Genomic DNA, 14,739 nt, shown 5'->3' with positions numbered 1-14,739 from the left:
ATCTTCTTTCCGGGCTTCTTCTTCTTTCATTCGGGTTTCTTCCTCCATCTTCCTCTGCTACTTTCTTGGGACTTCTCGTCCGCATCTTGCCCGGCGTCTTCTTTCATCTTCTTCTCCTTCCGTCGGCCTTCTCGTCCCGCATCTTCTTCTTCCTCTGCTTCTTTCTTGGGTCTTCTCGTCCGCACCTCGACCGGCGTCTTCTTCCATCTTCGTCTCCTTCCGTTGGCCTTCTCGTCCCGCATCTTCTTCTTCCCCGGATGGTGCGATTGAAATTGAATTCCCCGCTGTGGTCCGCTCCTGGGACCCCGCCTCCCTCTGACGCCACAGGTAAACTCATAAGAAAGTCCCCGTGTGGTGCATGTGCGTCAGAAGGGGGCGGGGTAACATGAACGGCACACGGCGGGGAATTCAATTTCAAGCGCACCGTCCGGAGAAGAAGAAGCCGCGCAAGATGCAGACGAGCTTCCATTTGAATTCCCCGCTGTGTGACGCTCATGTGACCCCGCCCCCCTCTGACGCACATATACCACATGCGGACTTTTTTATGAGTTTACCTGTGGCATCAGAGGGGGGCGGGGTCACAGGAGCAGCACACGGCGGGGACTTCAATTTCAAGTGCAGCGTCAGGAAGAAGAAAATGCAGGACGAGAAGGCCGATGGAAGGAGAAGAAGATGGGAGAAGACGCCGGTCAAGATGCGGACAAGAAGTCTCAAGAAAGAAGCAGAGGAAGATGGAGGAAGAAACCCGAATGAAAGAAGAAAAGAAGAAAAGAAGAAGAAGCCGGAAATAAGATATTAATAAAGGAATTGTCAAAAACCGGCTATTGTAATTTTTTACATTTTTGACACTTTTTTTGTGAAATGGTAGAGGTACAATGTACCCCATTACCATTTCACACAGGGGAACATTGGACCTCTACCATTTCACAAAAAAAGTGTCAAAAATGTAAAAAATGACAAGATGCGGACGAGCTTCCATTTGAATTTGTTAAAAGGGTCTTCCAGATTTCGATAAGCCCCCCGCCCGCAGACCCCCACAACCACCGGCCAGGGTTGTGGGGATGAGGCCCTTGTCCCCATCAACATGGGGACATCCTCCCCATGTTGAGGGCATGTGGCCTGGTACGGTTCAGGAGAGGGGGGGCACACTCTGTCCCCCCTCTTTTCTGCGGCCGGAGAGGTTAACGTGCTCGGATAAGGGTCTGGTGTGGATTTTTGGGGGAACTCCACGCCATTTTTTTTTTAATTTGGGGTGGAGTCCCCCTTAAAATCCATACCAGACCTGAAGGGCCTGGTATGGATATTTAGGTGGAACCCCACGTCATTTTATTTTTACGGCGGGGTTCCCCTTAATATCCACACCAGACCTGAAGGGCCTGGTAATTGAATTTGGGGGGACCCCCACGCATGTTATACCCCCCCTGTAGGAAATTTTAAGGAATATTTCACTTTTATTGTTTCACTTTAACCACTTCCATACCGCGCCTATTCTGGCACTTTTCTCCTTCATGTAAAAATTATATTTTGTTCCTGGGAAATTACTCAGGACCCCCCAAACATTATATATATATTTTTAGCAGACACCCTAGGGAATAAAGTGGCGCAATAATTTTTCAAACGCCTTTAATTTTTAGAGATAATGTGAAAGATGATGTTACACCGAGTAAATAGATACCTAACTTGTCACGCTTTAATATCTGAATGATGCCTGTAGCTGCAGGCATCATTCAGATATCCCTGCACAAAGTCAAGGACGTCATATGACGTCATATGACGAGTGAGTATTGTATGAGTATGAGTATTTTCCGGGTATTGCAGAGTATTGTGCGGGGGTATTGCACAGAGTATTGTGCGGGGGTATTGCACAGAGTATTGTGCGGGGCTATTGCAGAATATTGTGCGGGGGGTATTGCAGAGTATTGGTGCGGGGGTATTGCAGAGAATTGGTGCGGGGGTATTGCAGAGTATTGGTGCGAGAGTATTGCAGAGTATTGGTGCGAGGGTATTGCAGAGTATTGGCGCAGGGGGTATTGCAGAGTATTGGTGCGAGGGTATTGCAGAGTATTGGCGCAGGGGGTATTGCAGAGTATTGGCACAGGGGGTATTGCAGAGTATTGGCGCAGGGGGTATTGCAGAGTATTGTCGCAGGGGGTATTGCAGAGTATTGGTGCAGGGGGTATTGCAGAATACTGGCGCATGGGGTATTGCAGAGTACTGGCGTAGGGGGTATTGCAGAGTACTGGTGCAGGGGATATTGCAGAGTACTGGCGCAAGGGCTATTGCAGAGTATTAGCGCAGGGGGTATTGCAGAGTATTAGCGCAGGGGGTATTGCAGAGTACTGGCGCAGGGGGTATTGCAGAGTATTAGTGCAGGGGGTATTGCAGAGTATTAGCGCAGGGGGTATTGCAGGGGGTATTGCAGAGAGTATTGCAGGGGGTATTGCAGAGTGTATTGCAGAGTATTGGGGCGGGGGTTGCAGGGATGGCTGAGCAGGGATGGATGGATCTGTGACTGCAATAGTCACAGATCCAGCCTCAGCGCTGCTGACACCCGCGCTCCCCCCTGTCACACTGTACCGATCGGTACAGAGAGAGGAGGGAGGAACCGGCGTCATCAATGACGCCAGTTTGTTTATCAGCTGCAATTTACCGCGATCCGTGATGCGCCGGGTCCTCTGGACCCGGTGGTCACGGACACTCCCGTGTGCGCGCCCCAAGGGGTGCGCGGGAGCGCGATTCTGGAAGGACGTCCATGGACGTCCTCCCGGAGTTAAGGAACTGCCTTGTAGCCGTATTTCGGCTATGAGGCAGTGATTAAGTGGTTAAAAACCTTGATTGTATATGTAAATGATCAGAAAAAAATAAAAAAAATATTAAAAACCTTGATTGTATATATGTGAAAAAATAAACATATTTAGATACTCAAAACTATGTGGCTTGTTCTTATATCAATGCTGACTAATAAAAGAACTCATCTCGATTTGTGGTGGTAACATTGACAATGATGGGTATTTAGTACATCCACAAAACATGGCACTAGGATAACCTAGGAGAAAGCTACAATAAACACAAATTATAAATTACTAAAACAAACAAAAAAATTGACTGTTTCTTGCAGAAAATAAAAGATTTTATTCAGCCAAGATATGGCATTGGAATGGCCCCCCTCCCCATACAATAATCAATATATGCTTGCCGCACAGCACGGGCGCTTTGGGGGGCCAAGCCTGTATGGTTTGCCAGCCTCAGGGGCCGCCACCGGAGCTACATCAACTGCCTCATCAGGCAATGCTTTCAAATAGGTCGAAGAATGTCTTTTGAGAAAGTTATGCAAAATACAGCAACATACGATTATATAGTTCTACTTGTATTCTGCCATGTTTATGGCGGTCAAAAATAAACGAAATCGGCTGGCCATGATGCCAAAAGCGTTCTCAACCACCTGTCTGGCTCTGGCCAGCCTATAATTAAAAACCCTCCTCTCAGGGGTGAGGGTGCATTGGGGAAATGGCCTCATGAGGTGGGGACCCAAGCCAAACGCCTCATCTGCAACAAATACGAAGGGCAGCCCCTCTTCGTTCTCCTCCGCAGGTGGCAATCCAAGGTCCGCCGACTGAAGCCGTTGGGTGAACTCGGTCTGAGCAAAGACCCTGCCGTCCGGGGGGCGTGGCCAGGCAGCAGATGTAGACGGACGTGTGTTCAGAGAGCTCCGCCGAATCTCCGCTACATTATCCTGGGAACTCACTTATTTTCCGCTGAACTTTGCTCCACGATCGCCAGAAGGTCCCCCGTCACTACCCTGAGCCTGCTTTCACTGATTTGTCCCACGATGTCGGCTCCGAGGAAGCAAAACCAGCCCCGGCCTACAGATCTCGTGGCGCAAGATGGCGCCGCGGAACAGCGTACGGCCAGAGATAAACACAGAGCAGGGGCGGAAAAACTATTCTCCAGGGTACTCACCTCGGATGCAGCTCCTTCGGTCAGCACTCCTGAACGCATGCCCCAGGATGGCTTGGAGGCGGATGACACCGTCCCGCTGGAGGATCCGACCGGACCTACCTTCCCCTGGGACGCAGTGAGTACTCCAGAAGGGGCCCCTGATAGGCCTAAGGCCCGAACGAGTCCTACTGCGGATGCAGAGCCCACACTAAGGGACATTTTTGCGGTGGTCACCTCAAATAACCTGTCTATAACAGCGCTCTCTACTGAGCTTAAGGGACTTAAGACAGAGATCACATTCTTGCGGCAAGATAACCAGAAGCTTAGGGAGAGAACGGCAGCCATAGAGGGGCGGGTGAGCTCTATAGAAGACGACATGGCGCCCATGCAACGTGACCTAACCTACAACAGCCATCTGCTAGCTCAACATTCCTCACGTTTAGAAGATTTAGAAAACAGAATGAGGAGGTCTAACGTGAGGGCGATAGGGTTCCCTGAGAAGATTGAGGGCAAGAACCCAGTGGACTTTATTGAGCAGTGGTTATGTCAGGCCTTTGGCAAGGAGGCCTTCTCCCCTATGTTTACGGTGGAACGGGCCCATAGAGTCCCCGCTAGGCCTCCCGCCCCAGGGGCCCCCCCTCGACCTTTTCTCTTCAAGCTCCTTAATTACAAGGACAGGGATGCGGTGCTGCGCCTAGCCAGAATGAACCCGGATGCACTGAAGCTTGATAACACCAAAGTTTCGATGTTCCCGGATTTTTCGGCTGATCTGCAGAAGCAACGAGCTAAATTTATGGATGTCAAGCGCAGGCTCCGAGACCTGGACCTGAAGTACGCAATGCTATACCCTGCTCGCCTACGACTGGAAGTGCATGGAGCCGTTCAATTCTTCGATTCCCCCTCAGCGGCTGCACAGTGGCTAGATAGGGAAGAACACTCGCTACGTGAGGTCCGAAATAGGCGACAGGCTCATATGTGAAGCTGAGTTCACTTGATCCATGATATGGATATATGTTCCACGGTACTTTCTCAAGGTGGAACACTCTGTTGCCATGTTGGCATCTTTGGATTTACTACGGTCTATTTACCGCTGTTGCACGAGAAGTATTTAAGACACTGAGGTGCGCTTCCACTGTTGCCCCCACGATGGCCCAGTATTGGCCTAGAGCAGATTATTGCTCTGCTTGTTTGACCATGTTGGTCAGTTCTTGTTACCACAACTTTGATAAAGCTACCACCTGTCCGATAATGCCTGCATTTTTTATTTTTTATTATCATAATTTTTTTGCCCTACTGTCCTTTTTGTTTTTGTCTCTAATACCATCTCAGCCCACCGAACATATCAGAAGATTTGAACTAGTACATGTCCGGCAACGAGAAATGTGGCCCATTGGAATTCTTTGCCTGCTATACCCTCAAGATCTACCTCCTCGAACTGCCTACTTACTGCTCCTATTATTTGGGTATTTATGCTCTGTAATATCCTGGTTTAATCTCAGATTTGTTTTTCTCTTATGGCTAAGGTAACTAGATTCATGTCCTGGAACGTTAGGGGATTGGGGAGCCCAGTTAAGCGCTTAGCGGTGACACGTACGATCAAACGGCTCAGGGCAGACGTGGTCTGCCTGCAGGAGACTCACTTCTCCCCGACCTCTACACCACAGTTCGTAGCTAGACAGTTCTGTCACCAGTACCACGCCACCGGTTCAGTGTACTCGAGAGGGGTGAGCATCCTTATTAAGCGGGATACACAGTTTTCGCCTTTGGATGTTAAAACCGACCCGGAGGGCCGTTTTGTATTTATTTTGTGCTCCCTCTATGGGACTAAGTGTATATTAGCCGGTCTCTATATCCCCCCCCCCGTACTCATCTAGCATACTTAAGGTGCTGGCTGATTATGTGGCCAAATATCCAGGGGTACCTGCAATGGTCCTGGGGGACTTTAACAATTACTTAGATTACACGAAGGATAAACTGGCCTCACGTCTTGCTGGGCTGGGGGGGGGCCTACGGGCCCTACTCCCTTTGCCCGCCTTCTGATAGAAATGGGCCTTACTGACGTTTGGAGGGTGCGCAACCCGGAGGCAAAAGTATATTCATGCCAATCGGCATCGGTTGGAGGCTTGTCGAGAATTGATATGGTACTTGGTACTAACATGATGTTGCCCTTGGTCCTGTCCTCCCAATATCATCCCAGGCAAATTTCCGATCATTCCCCGATCACAGTAGACGTTAAATTAGGGGCTGTCAGGGGAAATTGTCTATGGAAACTTAATCCCTTTTGGCTGTCTCTCATACCGGACCCTGATCCAATCCCGGCATTGTTGAAGGAGTTTTTTATTCATAATATGGACTCTGCAGGACTGGGTACAGTGTGGGAGGCGGCCAAGGCATTTTTACGTGGCCAATTTATTAGGGTCATCTCCCAGATCAAAACTAAAACCAAAGAATGGGAAAAGTTTGTGTTAACTGAAGCCCAAAGGCTGGAAGCCGCCTATATAGAAAATCCTAATGATTCTACTAAGAGATCCTGGTTGGCTTCCCAGTCATTGCTAGAGCAGCTTTCCCTACAATTGGCAGAAAACAAAAGGTTCTTTTTACAGCAATCACACTTTGAAGAAGGGGAGAATACAGGGCACATGCTGGCGATGCTGGCCAAGTCTCAGCAGCCCACCTCACATATATTGGCAATTCAGGACGCGAGGGGGAACACGTGTTACTCCACCCGATCTATCCTAGACACGTTTTCTAATTTTTTTCAGGATGTATATACGTCTAAGGTACAGCCTACTCAGGGGGAGCTTTCTTCCTTTCTGGATAGGTATCCCATTCCTAAGTTGTCCCCATCCGACGCGGCGCTCTTGAACGCCCCGTTGACTGAGGATGAACTATTGGAAGCCTTGGCACATGCACAGAACGGCAAGGCACCGGGAGCGGATGGTCTGCCTGCTGAGGTTTTTAAGAGATATTCAGAACAGCTTCTACCAATGCTCCTGAAAGTCTATAACTGTGCCCTTGAAACTGGTGTGCTCCCCCCCTCTATGAGTGAGGCTATCATAGTAGTGATATTGAAACCTGGCAAGGATGCAATGTCACCGGATGCATATAGGCCGATTTCCTTATTAACGTTCGATATTAAATTACTTGCAAGGGTTCTCGCTAACAGATTGTCCAAGTGCATCCAACAGGTGGTGCACAGGGATCAATCGGGATTCATCCCAACCAGGTCTACTGCCCAGAATCTGCGCAGACTGTTTCTTAATTTGCAGGTGCCAGTTGACAATCCCGGAGATCGGGCCATTTTCTCGCTGGACGCAGCTAAAGCGTTTGATAGCGTTGAGTGGCCCTATCTCTGGGAGGTCCTGGAGAGATTTGGAGTGGGTAGTACATTTATTAAGTGGGTTCAACTATTGTATAGCGCCCCAATGGCCAGGATGCGGGTAAATGGCGAGCTTTCCGAACCATTTCGACTTTTTCGAGGCACGCGGCAGGGGTGCCCTCTTTCACCCCTGTTGTTTGCCTTGGCCCTAGAACCACTGGCCATACATATTAGAGCCACACGAGACATAGTAGGCTTTTGCAGAGGACTCAGGCAGGACATAGTCTCCTTATATGCGGATGACACCCTAATATATCTTGGGGACATGGGAGCCTCCCTGAGCAAGGTGATGTCCCTGATTGCCGCCTTCGGGCAGTTGTCAGGGTTTAGTATAAATTGGAATAAGTCGGTGCTTCTACCGCTTGACCCCCTGACACATCGGTTACCCGAGTGTGCTAGAGATATACAATTAGTGGAGGAATTCAAATATCTAGGCATTCAGGTTACGGCTGACCCGAACCAATATCTCCAGCTTAATTTGGCCCCACTCTTACGAAAGTTTCGGGCAAAGTGCTCAGCCTGGCTTAAGTTACCTCTTTCAGTTACAGGAAGGACTAACTTGGTCAAGATGATTTGGGCCCCGCAGCTACTTTACATATTTCATAACGCCCCGATATGGATCCCCCATATGTGGTTTGCTCAAATAGATGCCCAATTCAGGAGTCTGATATGGGGCAACAAGGTGGCTCGTATCGGTCTCTCCTCTTTACAGCTAGCCAAGGATCAGGGTGGTATGGCGGTTCCTCACGCTAGATACTACTTTGTGGCCTCGCAGCTTCAGCACCTCGGGGGCTGGGGTGGCGAGGACGCAGAAGATCCTATCCGCTTGTTGGTGACGCCTTGTGGCTCGGAGCTGACCGCGCTTTCCCATCTAGAGGCAGGACTTACGCACATTTCGAGCTCGTTGCCCACTGTTAAGCTATTGAATTCGGTATGGAAGTACACCAGGACGTTGCTACGCATAACAGGTATATGTTCATTTACACCAATATGGAACAACAAATACTTGACTGAACTCTTTAAACTTAAGGACTTTCGGTCTTGGGAGTTGGCAGGCATACGCTACATTCCACAACTATATAGAGGAGCAATTTTTAAATCATTTACAGATCTTAGAGAGGAATTTGCACTAAATAGATCCCAATTCTATCGTTATCTACAACTGAGGCATGCGATACAAGCTGAAACTAGGCTTTCACAACTTAGACTTTCAACTCACCCCTTAATGGCAGAGGTATTTATGAACAAGGACAGGAAGGGTATGATCTCTAATGTGTATAAGATATTGCTTGACTGCACACATGACGCCTCCTCCCTACCGTGTAGGAGGGGTTGGGAGAGGGATTTAGGTCCAATAGACGGAGAAACTTGGGAGCTGTGCCTTACCTCAGCCCCATTGGTTTCTGTATCGGCGTCTCGCAGACTTTCTCACTTGTTTATGCTTCATAGGGTGTACAGGACCCCAGTACGCTTGCATAGGTGGGGGTGTCGGGACTCTCCCCTTTGTCCAAAATGTAGTGCACAAGAAGGGGACTTGCTACATATGCTGTGGAAATGTCCAAAATTGTTCCGTTATTGGAACTTTGTTGTTACCACCATTTCCCAGGCATATCAAGTGCCAATCCCGCAAGATCCGATTGTATGTTTGCTCGGGGCTCTGGAGATTCCATCGCTCTCGCCTAATGGCCACACTGCAATACTCCGCCTGCTATACATAGCTAGAACGGCGATTGCGAGGCTCTGGATATCTCCTAGGGTACCGACAAGCAAGCAATGGACGGATGATGTTAATAGATTGCTGATCAGGGAAAAAATTACCTACCAACATAGAAATGCGTCACGAAAATTTTATTCTATGTGGCAACCCTGGCTCAATGTGCCGGGACTAGGGCCCCCACAACTTATCATGGATAGATTGTTGATGGGATAATCCCTTAGCGCATTGAACCTATGAAAATCTATGGTAGTTTGGAGACCAATAAGATCTGGGTTTGTGCCCCCCCCCCCCCTCCCTCATTCGTTTACCCCCTCCCCCGACATCCTCCCTTCTCCGGCCTTTACCTTCTGCAGTCAGTCCTCACTGTATATGTTTTAGGTGGTAGTGCTAATTGATCTTGGGTAAAATTTAGAGGGAAAAAAAAAAGGGGAAAAAAAAATAAAAAAAAAATAAAAATGGGGGGAGACAGACAAGTTGGTATTGGTATCACCCAGGTCGTGCTTAGTTCCGCCCCAGAAGGGCACTGTTCATATATGTTTCGTACTTCTATATATGCTGCTGTGAAAAAATCAATACAGGATGTTTAATTGCAATTTTTATCTGGCACGAGGGGCGGGTTATTTTGCTGGGTGGAACTCTCCGTGTATCTCTTTTGTGGGGAAATGTCTCTCTCCCTTCTGAGGAAATGTTAAAATGTTTATACTGGTATCCAGAAATATGTATAACAGTGTATTGTGTACTGTGTGATTTACATTGTCTATACCAATAAATATCTTTTGATTTAAAAAAAAAAAAGACCCTGCCGTCCGACATCCGGACATTTTTCCCAACATCCAGGTACAAAAACTCATAGTTGGCAGACACCTCTGCCATCAGCACGACGCTGTGGAACCCCTTGTAATTAAAATAATAGGATCCGGAATGGGGTGGTGGCACAATGCGGACATGCTTGCCATCAATAGCTCCTCCGCAGTTTGGAAAGTCCCAACGCTGCGAGAAGTCCGCTGCCACAGTCTGCCATTCCTGTGGCGTGGTGGGGAACTGTAGAGAAAAAAAAAGAAAATCAAACAAACATTGCTAACAGAATATCACAAAACATTCTGGGATCCTAAAAAAAGGAGATCATTAATTTCAAGTATTATTTTAAGAGCCATAAATAATAAAGGATCACTAAGCATATTAATCACCCCCTCTGATGGCCAAAAAAAAAACAGCTTATGGGGAGGGGGGCCCGAGATGAGTTTGTGACCTCAAAAACCACACCAAAAAAAAAATCTATGTGAATTATACATTAAAAAAAATAAAAAAATTGGGGGGGGGGGTTGGGCGTGGACTAGAATGGAGGCCAAAAGAAAAGGGGGATATAGGGACACACAAAAAGCAGCACTACAATGAAGGGCAAAAAAAGGGGGGATATAGGGACACACAAAATGCAGCACTATAATGGAGGGCAAAAAAAAAGGGGGGATATAGGGACACACAAAATGCAGCACTACAATGGAGGGCAAAAAAGGGGGATATAGGGACTAGGCTAGGTGTGTTTGGCCACAAATTAGAATGCTGGAGAGGTTGGCTATTGCAAATATGCATGTAGGCCCAAAAAAAAAAAAACTTACAGCATGCATGGGGACAAAGGGAACATTCACAGCATATTACAAACAGGTTAATTAGGGACTGTTTGATTCAAAAAATATTAAGGCATGCAATAAATACATAGTTTGTGAAATTAAAGGACACCACTTACCTTAACATAGTCCTCCTGCAGAATCTGAATTATGGCAGAACAGGTATCCGGGATTATGACGCCCAGAGCCTGGGGGGAGATGCCCGTCGAGAACTTAAAGTCCTGCAGACTTCTCCGTGTTGCGAGGTAGCGCAACGTAGCAACTATCAGCTGCTCAGCAGTGATGGCTTCACGCATAACAGTGTCCTGCCTGGTGATATATGGCGACACCAAAGCCAAAAGCTGCTGAAATACAGGGTCAGACATCCTCAGAAAATTCCTGAAATCATCAGGGTTGTTTTCTTGGATCTCCCACAGCAGAGGCATATGAGAGAACTGGTCCCTGCGAAGAAACCAGTTCTTGGCCCACAAACTCCCTACTTTTCAATCTTGGAATCCCCAGCCCTAGAATTTTGCTGATACAACGCTTTTCCCTTACTCTTGGACAGAGAAAAGCATATCCTATCTGGGAATTCAGATCACCCCTTCTACTGTTTGGATAGCCAAAGCCAATTACGAACCCTTTGTCAAAAATAGGTAAAAACTGTGCAAACAATTATAAATGTGAATAAAGGGCAAGTAAGTGAAATGTTATTGACCTAAATCAGTTCAATATGACTTACTGTATGCCAAAAAAAGTCCAATTCAAAGAAAGGCTTGCTGCAATCAGAGGTACACAGAAGCAAATCTTCATCCAATGTTTCAGCCAAGCAGACAATAAATAATATACAGAGGGGCCGCTTACCGAATCTGTTGGATCTCTATCACAGAGATCATGAGAGCTCAGCACACAAGGGACCACCCAAAGGAATCCTATCCCTGTTGATGCATCATATGGAGAAACGTAGCGTCGGGCAGAGCAATAGAACCTGACGTTACCACACCCCCAGCTGACTGGCCTGAGCCGCGGCTGGAAGTTTTGCTAAAAAGCTGCTGAAAAGCTTTTAACAATGTCAGTAACCCTGCATGTTGGAATAAAGAGACTTTATTTTTAAAGTACTGCACCATGAAGCTTTTTTTTTCCTCTTTAAAATACCCTTGTCCGTCATGTTTCTTTGGGAGTGAATCCTGTCTATGGTAAGACCGGCTGCATTTTCTTAGACGGTTGGTGGAGGAGAGGATCTGTTTGGAGACGTGATCAGCTGCCGTGGATTCCTTTGGGTGGTCCCTTGTGTGCTGAGCTCTCATGATCTCTGTGATAGAGATCCAACAGATTCGGTAAGCAGCCCCTCTGTATATTATTTCTCATCTGCTTGGCTGAAACATTGGATGAAGATTTGCTTCTGTGTACCTCTGATTGCATCAAGCCTTTTTTTTAATTGGACTTTGTTTGGCATAAGTCATATGGAACTGATTTAGGTCAATAACATTTCACTTACTTGCACTTTATTTTCATTTATAGTTGGTTGCGCAGTTTTTACCTATTTTTAACACTTTCATTGTTAGCTGTTTATTCCAGCTATCTTGTAATTGCAGAACCTGTCATACTGATAGATTAAAGTGGTTATATACCCTGTTATTTTTTTTTATTTTTTTTACACCTGTAAAGGAAAAGCCATAATGAGCTAGTATGCACCGCATACTAGCTCATTATGAAATACTTACCTTAAAACGAGGTGAAGAGAACTTACCTGGTCCACGCCGAGCAAGATGTCATCTTGCTCCGGCGTGTCTTCCGGGTATCGCTGATCCAGCGCTGTGATTGGCTGGAGCGGCGATGACGTCACTCCTGCGCATGCACGCGGGAGACTTCAATTCGGCAAGGTCCGGCGGCTGCCGGTCCTTTAGCCGAGGATCCCAGCTGCGCATGCACTGCTGCAATCAGCGGCGCATTGCGGGGGGAATATCTCCTAAACCGTACAGGTTTAGGAGATATTCTTTATACCTACAGGTAAGCCTTATTATAAGCTTACCTGTAGGTAAAAGTAAAAAAGAGGGGCATACAACCACTTTAAGTTCACATTTTCCTCTCTTCCATTGTAAAGAAAGATATTTATTTATTTATTTCATCAAATTTTATTTTGCACTGTCACTTTTTTGCACCAGTACCTATTTATATTTACTGGGATATTTGCATTTTTTGCACACATTGGCACTTTTTGCACATATTAGCACCTTTGCACAGTGGGGGTAGCGCGGATTGTTCACGCTAAAAATGACAAACCCTTCCTCGTTAAAATATAAATAATTGTGTAGCCTAGCCCAAGTAGAGTCATCATGGGCATCTAGACTGGCAGTATTTAATATGCTTATATTGCCAGAAATTCTCTACCTATTTAGAACCATGCATGATCCTACACCAGGCACAAACTTGACCTCAATATCCTCATTGCTTAAAAAGTACATTTGGCAAGGGAAGAGAGCCAGATGCTCCCACACCCTAATGATCAAACATAAAAAGGTTGGTGGCATGGGGATGGTTAATATTACCGATTACCTTGCTGCAACACACTCCGATCAACTGAAGTACTGTTTTTTTAAACACAAAGCCCCCCTTATGGGTCGACATTAAGAATCGCCTCACCAAAACTGCCTTGTTAAAGCATCTGCCAATTGCAGATCTTTGGAAGCCAATCCCAACTACTGACTTGCTCCTTACCACCAAAGCATCCATCATGGGCTGAAGAAAGCTCACTCAATCCATCCAATCAACTAGCCACTTCAATGCAGTACATTTCCCCATACACACATTAGAAATTCCGATTTAAAATGTGCTTATCCGCACCTGGAGTCTCTATGCCATTGATTGGGTTGAGGAGCTTCCTACCGATGGTAAACTAAATGCTCCAGAGAATGTCAGTACAGTACAGACCACTTCACCCTATTGTGCATTAAGCACTTTTTTAGTATCTTCTCCAATCCCCACAATTTACCTTCAACATAAAGTAGGGTGATTCCTAAGATGTACTGAGAAACCCCAGAAAGACATATCGTTATTTTATAATTTATTGCATTTTAAATCTGAGTTTCTTAAGAGCAAATCCTTGCTCAAATGGGAGGAAGCGTTTAACTCGTCTTTTACTGATACTCAATGGTAGCATGCTATACGCTATTCTTATAACATCACTCATTGTGTAACCCATTAGGAACTAGCTTTGAAAATTACAAGATGGTACCTTACATGTTGGCTAAGCTATATCCTGATTGTTTTTACTTATGCTGGAGAAGCTGCTGCCTAATGGGTAACTTGTTTTCATATACTGTGGCCCTGTAGGGGTATACGCAGCTTTTGAAAGAAAATATTCCAAATTCTCTCAGATATTTCAGGCGTACTCACTGCCCCAAATCCAGGCTTGGCTCTCTAAATCCCTCCCTCCTATCGCAAGACTATAGTCAATATCTTCTTATCAGCTAATCAAACTATCACAAGACACTGGAAAAGGGAACTGGCCCCCAATCTGTCAGAAGCTGTGTATACCACACAACACCATTATCTGACTTAAAGATCAGTAGCTATACCCCTTGACACCTTAACTGCTTTTGAGAAATCCTGGAAACCAAGGTTTGAATGCTATAGCTTTTGACCCTGTTTAATGCTACTAAACTGTTAGGCCTTGTACACATGTCTGAGAATCTCGTCGTAAAAGAAACGTTGTTTTCCTCGACGAGGTTCTTGTCAGGCTTGTCGAGAATCTTGTCAAGCTTTCTTTGCATACACACTGTCAAGACAAAATCTAGTCATTCTCAAACGCGGTGACGTAAAACACGTACGACAGCACTATAAAGGGGAAGTCCGATTCTATTGGCGCCACCCTTGGGGCTGCTTTTGCTAATCTCGTGTTACTGCGTGTTATTAAAAGTTTGGTGAGAGACGATTCGCACTTTTCAGTCTTCATGCTTTTCAGTCTGTTACAGCGTGACGAATGTGCTATCTCCATTTTAAACGCTACTTTTACCGAAGGTGCCCTCCCGTCTCATACTTTATTCTGAGCATGCGCGGGTTTCTAAGCATATACATGAACGTGTTTCTCGTCGTAAACA

The sequence above is a fragment of the Rana temporaria genome, chromosome 7, assembly GCF_905171775.1.
Source record: "Rana temporaria chromosome 7, aRanTem1.1, whole genome shotgun sequence".
NCBI lineage: Eukaryota > Metazoa > Chordata > Amphibia > Anura > Ranidae > Rana > Rana temporaria.
The sequence above is the reverse complement of the archived record's forward strand: the minus strand, read 5'-3'. Positions refer to the sequence as shown.